Below are 7,099 nucleotides of genomic sequence, written 5' to 3'. Positions count from 1 at the left end.
TTCAGCCATCTATATAATGTTCGTAAAGTAATAGAAAAATAGAAGAGGCTGTATTTCTATAAAAAGTATGAGTCAGATGGGGATACAGCAGGAGGGAAATGCTCCGATGTATCTGTGTCTGAGTGCAGAAATGATGTGCCTCAAAATCCTCTTTCATGTGCTCTGTCGGATCACAATTTAAATTCCTGTAAAAGGGGGGAGGACGAAAAAAGGAGTGACATGAAGATACCCGACTGAACGGCTAGTTGATGTCAGCTCAGTAAATCATTTCTGCGGAGAATAAGAACATGGTCAAAATAGATCACAGAGGAATTGTAATTAAAAGTGCAAAGGAGGATGTGTCTGTGGCACAGTGTGTTATGAAACCTGACTGTTCTGATTCAGTGGTTAGAAGCCAGTAAGCCCTGGGTAAAAAGCATGGCATTTAATAGACCGCTGCCTTTTGTGGTGGCATGTGTCCATGCTTTGCTTTTCTCTTCACAAACAAGCTCAGAGCAAACAGCTGCTCTACATGCTTTAAACTGAAATCAATCACAACGTCTCCCACAGCACATTTGACTTTCACTGAGCGAGGCAGCGCCTCATTTCACTTTTCCCTTCTGCACTGTTCACGTTATCATTTCTTTGAGATTTCAGACCTTCTCCTGGCGTCCATTTTACTTGGAAAGAGGAAGGCAGTTGTACCTGCGGGCTTAACTTAAGCTCCCGATGAGCTTGAGATTCAATTTATTTCAGCTAAAATTACTTCAGTCTTTTTGCCACAGAACATTAGAGCTGCAAATGAATATCCTTGGGGTACATTCTATGGGGTCCATCTGCAAACGGCTATCAGACAGAGAGATTCTTTAAGAAAAATGTGCAGCTATGGTCAGTTGTGCCTCAGCAAACACTATTGTGGAAACTTTAGAAGACGACACAATGAATCAGCATTGTAGAGGTCATTACAGATGGACAAACTTTCGAAGACCCGTCTAACTTAGGCCTGAACAAGACTGCTGTTGACATTCATATTGTATAACCTTCTGACAGGATGAAATGGTTAGCCTTGGGCTTAGAAACAAACTCGAGAGGGAATAGCAGAAAGTGGTTTGCAGTGACCTCATACTCACAAAATAAAATGTGGTACTGTGCATTGTGTCAATTTTGGGCAATAGAAAGTCATTTATTGCATCATGAAACACAAGAAGTACAATAGTAACAATGGAAAAACATATGTGAAGGGCAGTATAGTTGGCTGGGAATAAATTCTGCTTTGTTTGCTCAGTATCTCTGTGGCATGCAAAGAAAACAGACTGTGATATTATAATTGGAAAACTTCTTTTAAACAGAAAAACTGTGCATTACAATCTCCATGTAGATACATTTACTTTAGCTCCTGTTTATATGTTCAGAAACTTCACAACATTCTTTCATATTCCCACAAACGTTTTGGTTTTTCTATTTTATTCCCTGAATGAAACATTTGAAAGATAATGCACAAAGACTTTCATCAAAAGAAACATACCAAGGAACCGAAAGTCAACAAACACCTTAGGTCTGAATCCCAGAATCCTTATTTGAAGCTGGCAAACACATGCATGTGCTAAAGGATAAAAAGACCTCATGGTTTAAGTGAGAGTGGTTTGAGGCTGTCACACCAGAGAGTGTTTTCCTGCATATCTCCAGTTCCCAGCTGTGACCAAACTGTTTTGGTCCACTGGTAGACTTGTGGTGCAGAAAAACATGCACTTTTGCCATTTGGCAAGTTGTTTTCATCACGTTTGAAGGGATAAATGAAACTTCTGTCATCATTTACTCATGTTGTTCCATGACTTTCTTTATTCTATGAAACACAAAAGAAGAGACTTTGAAAAATGTCTGTTGTCTATACAGTTAAAGTCAAAGATGTCCCGTGCTGTTTTGGACCCAATTGACTTTCATTGTATGGAAAAAAACAACTATAACATTCTTCAAAATATCTTTTTTTCTTTGTTCCACAGAAGATACAGTCAGTTTGCATGTCTATGCATGTCTATGAGCTTAAAGTCCACATTTTGATTGAACAAAAATGTGTATAATGCAAAGAGCGAATATGTAGAACAAAGTGTTTTATTATAACTATTTGTCTTTTAAATGTCTCTTTCAAAGTTAATGCTTTGACTGCCGTATTAACTCTAAGCACTTATGAAAGGAATTAGACTTTCATTGTATGGAAAAAAACAACTATAACATTCTTCAAAATATCTTTTTTTCTTTGTTCCACAGAAGATACAGTCAGTTTGAAACAACAGGAGGGTGAATAAATGATAACAGACTAGTGATCTATCCATTACAGACCCAAAACTAACAAACTAATAATTTGATTAATTATTATTGTTTTATTTATTTTTTTTATCTGAGATTTCTCTTTAAACTGTGACAATTCATAAATTATGTGTTTCCCTTCTGATAAACCGCAACCTAGTCTGTACTCATACTGCTGTTTAGATTTTGATCCTGATCCTACTTGTATGAACATTTTTTAATTATTCACTTTTCATTCACATGCACTTGGGAGAATGTGCAGAATAAATTAATTATTTTACTTTGATTTTGTGTGAAATGAAGAGACTGTAAGCCTCTTAGAGATCCTGTGTGAAGTAATGTGACAGTTCACATCAGATTCCTGTGTGTTATTACCAACTCCTGTTCCTCATTTGCTCCCTAAAATCATCCATATTTACGACATGGCTAAAAATACATGTACATAGCATCTCTGCCACTTCCCCTGCCCCCTGCTCAGCAGAGGCTCCCGGCAGAAGAGGTGGTATGAGGTGGAATTTGACACGGGTCACCCTACAGGTGATCCCGCAGTGCTAGGTGCTTTCAGGCAAAGCGAGAATTTTTCTTCAAAACAGATGTGTTGGGGAGGCAGATGAAAGGTTGCTTTCTGTGGATGAGGTGATGGGCATTGCCGGCTCAAAGGCAAGTTTCTGCTGGATGCATTTGAGTGCCTACACATGGGAACGAGCCCTTTGCATCCACTGAAGACTTGCTCCTTTAACTAGGGTCCAAGGACCTCAGGTGCACTTAAATAATGGCTTTTTAAACTATAATCTTTCATTATTTCCAGTGAAATAAATACATGTACATACTGTTTTTGCAATAAAAGTTAAAGGCCTAGCATATTTTGAGGGACAGCTTGTGCTGGGAGATTTTCTTCATCAGCAGTTCCAACTCTTTTTTTTCTTTTGTGCTGGTTGCTTGTGCCATGATGCTCTACCAACTGGCACAGAGTCATTCATACTGCAGGCTATTCATAACACAACAACAGACTTCTTTTTGCAGTTCCCCATTTCTGTATATACTGTTAATTATAGTAGCTTTCATGTGTTTAGTAATTCTCAGTTGTTTTTATCTTAAATGTTGTGCAATCTGCTTATGTCATTCTACTATACATTTATACATTTCATAAATGTTTTTGTCTGCTTTTAAGCTTATCTGCCATATTAATAACCCCTCATTGCATTGGCTGGGCCAACATTTATGCTACAGTTAATTTCATATCTTAATTTCACATCACCTGACTTGAATCTTGATGATGATGGACTTTGCAATTTCTATTTCACGCATAACTTAATGAACCTGTTCTGATCAGAAACCACCTAATCATTGTACTTAAAGGCATAGTTTACCCAAAAATGAAAGTTCTGTCATTAATTACTCAGCCTCATGGCGTTCCAAACCCATTAGACCTCTGTTCATCTTTGGAGCACAAATTCAGATATTTTTGATGAAATCTAAGAGCACCATATTCAAGGCCCAGGAAGGACATTGTTAACAAAGTGCACCAGACATCTGCGGGTCAACCTCAATTTTATGAAGCTACGAAAATACTTTTTGAGTCCAAAGAAAACAAAAATAAAGAATTAATTCAAACATTTCTTCTCTTCCATGTCAGTCTTCGACGCATTTTCATGGGAGTACCACAGCACATAAAGGTAAGTAATTAATAAAAGAATTTCATTTTTGGGTGAACTATCCATTTAATAATCTAGGCACATCAAGGCATGTCTGTCATTAAAATTGATGAAAATTACCAAGAAAAATATAGGCTTTTTTTATTAATATGTGCAGGAAAATTATTTTTCTTTATTAATAATCAAAAGGGTATTTTATTAATTATCCTGTCAGTCTAATAGCAAATTAAAGTGAAAGTTTCTAAAGAAAAGAAAAAAGTCGTTTTAAAGCTAATCAGTGTGCAATTAAGTTTTTCAATTGCAGGAATGACAATCTTTCTATCACGAAGACCTTGTTAAGACATTTCCATTGCTGTAAAATACAAATTAAAATATCAATCTAAAAACAGAATAAGTTAGACCTGAGCATATCTGGAAATGAGATAAAAACAATTATATGCTGTATAAATTGTTGCTTTATTAACTCATAAGCTCGATCTTAAATGAAAGAAACATGATTATTACAAAGTACATATTGCTGATAGGGAGTATTGTTATCAGTTATGTCTAAATTGCTTCTGTGTCTACAGTGACAAGAGAACAATTGGATCTGAGGTATATTTGGCTAGGCAACATCCAGAAAAGCACAAGGAAAATGTAAAAGAGAAGAAACATGAATGAGCAGACCACCGTATTTGTCAAGTTACAGAGCAAGACGTAAGAAGGAAATGAATCATCCAGCTTTCCATGTCTATGAGCTTAAAGTCCACATTTTGATTGAACAAAAATGTGTATAATGCAAAGAGCGAATATGTAGAACAAAGTGTTTTATTATAACTATTTGTCTTTTAAATGTCTCTTTCAAAGTTAATGCTTTGACTGCCGCATTAACTCTAAGCACTTATGAAAGGAATTAGACTTGAATGCCAATTCACACCCACTGAGCTTTATCAAGCCAAAACACAAATTATGTCTCTTTGGTTTTATCAACCTATTTAAAAAGTGAGCTTTACAAAGATATTGAAAAGTCCATTATCATCTCTGCGTCGGTCTTTGTTTTGTGATGATCAGAGCCTCAATCCACAGAATCACAGCAAGATTACTAATAAAGAATATGTCAGCCATGTAATGAAAAAAATATTGTGGATGGGGATAATTTCAGTATTACAAATGAAGGTCAAATCAATATTTTATCTTTGACAGCTCTAGACGTACTCTAGGTGTCATGGGGTTTCACCTACTCAGACCTGCAGTCATGTTCAGCTTTATTTATTTCTGTCTGGCAAATCAAGTTTATCAATACGAAGTAAGAAATGTCTTTCCATCTTGAGTTGGAACGCAGAAAATCCAGACAAACTCAGTATTTTTTCTTATTTTTAATTCATCAGCAAGTTTTTACTTCTCTTTGAAAACCATTAACTATTTAAATGCAAGAGTAAAGACCTCAAGGCAACATATAATTTCATATTAATATATGATGTGATAAAGTATGCATGTTTTCTGCAGACCACAATGTGTTTTGTAAGATGAATTATTGGTTTATTATTGCAATTAAAACATACATGCATATACCAGTTGCAATTGCTTCCGGTCGAGTGGATTCTCTGTTTTCTGTCGATGCTGGAACGTGTGTGAATTTTACACCTAATTTACCTAATAAGTAGGATAATAGTTTAGCTTCAAATAGAAGTTGATATATTTCCTCAGTGACCAGCACGGATCAGCTCTAAGCATGACGAAGCGGATATCATCCTCTTTTGGAAGGCTAGAATTGTCCAGGGCCCAATTTTAACCCCAGTCTATCCCCATCAACTCTCAACAAATAACGGTGTGGTGGGTGTACTGGTTTCCTTTGCATTGAAGCAATAACGAAAATTCGAAAACACCTGAAGACTCTGGACACTGGACAAAATATAACAGAACCCAATATAATCAGTGATGCTGTCTACACTGGATGCAGCTCTACAGAACACGACAAATCCTGACAGTCAATTGATGCCAAGTTTAATTTATGACAAAGGGTTATTACTGTCTGACATAAAGCACAAATTATTTGCAATGTTCGCTTTAACCCCTTTCACACTGAGATTCCCGATAAAACAAGGGTAATGTGTCCCTGCAATTGTTCCTGAATCTTTAGATTTTGGTTCATTCACACTGTCAGTGATTTCCCAGAATATCTGCATGCGTTCACACACAACCCATGACATGTGAAATCAGGATCTGACATGTATTGTACGAGTCGAAAACGTTAGGCACAGTAACTTTCACTTAAGCTGGCGAACGATCTCAGCTTTTAAATGTAATGGCCTACTTTTGGTTAATTAATTCAAAATGGATAAATTCCGTGACATTCCATGTAAAACTCTGAATTGTGTTTTTATGACTGGATAATACTACGTCATTTTTTCCACTTATGCGGCCACTTGCCTGATGTAAACCTTACATTTACATACCATTGGTGAAAGGGCTAGTGTAATGCAGATATATCTGAAAGGTCTGCACAAGGAAATCGTTATATTGTTCTCACGAGATCTGGTGGCTCAAGATCTCGTCACACCCCTAATAGTTTGTCATTGTCATGTTATCAGTTTGTTGAGTGTTTAATCTGAGTGCAAATAACATCTAGCATGTACCTTCACATTATAGGCTATATAAGTTATCCAATGCAAGATATTAATCTCATTGCCAAAACTAAGATTTCAGCCTGAGTAACGTTAAATTAAATGTCAAAACATTCTAGTTATTGAGTTGCACTTGAGTGGCTTCCTTGATTATGCACTTGTTTTTTAAGACCCTTTGAACTTTGAAATTAGTTTTGAGATAAAGTTCCATTCGACTGGTTATATCACAATGTTAAAAAAATGACATCTATTGTGATTAACAACACTATGTGAGCAGGGTTTCCTGTTTCCTGTGTTGGTATTTTATTGGAGACTTGTTTTAGTTCGGAAGATATAATCAAAACGCACACAAAGGCAGCAAACACTTGCGAGCTGTTTAGATCATACCTGAGCAGACATAAGAATGACAATCTATTTTTTTTTATTTTGATCTCAGAATGTTAGGGGGTTCTTAAAAAAAAAAAAAAAGATTCTTGCAAGTCCATTCATATCAAGATACACTCAAAAAAAAATGAAATGTAGCTGGTGTTGGTCCAAAGAATATAACGATCTTTAAAT

At 36.1% G+C, this 7,099-nt stretch overlaps 1 long non-coding RNA gene across 1 annotated transcript in view; it reads left to right on the top strand.

The window, feature by feature from the left end:
* Positions 1 to 5,448, top strand: part of LOC127983408 (uncharacterized) — a 55,436-nt gene extending 49,988 nt beyond the window's left edge. Inside the window, exons 4-5 of the long non-coding RNA XR_008160439.1 lie at positions 3,920 to 3,959; positions 4,508 to 5,448. This is a non-coding gene — a long non-coding RNA (uncharacterized LOC127983408). The remainder of the gene's footprint in view (positions 1 to 3,919; positions 3,960 to 4,507) is intronic.
* Positions 5,449 to 7,099: the final 1,651 nt, after the last annotated feature.

Source organism: Carassius gibelio, chromosome B20 (assembly GCF_023724105.1).
Source record: "Carassius gibelio isolate Cgi1373 ecotype wild population from Czech Republic chromosome B20, carGib1.2-hapl.c, whole genome shotgun sequence".
Classification (NCBI taxonomy): Eukaryota; Metazoa; Chordata; class Actinopteri; order Cypriniformes; family Cyprinidae; genus Carassius; species Carassius gibelio.
Note: the sequence above shows the minus strand (reverse complement) of the source record. Positions and strands in the feature narration are given on the sequence as shown.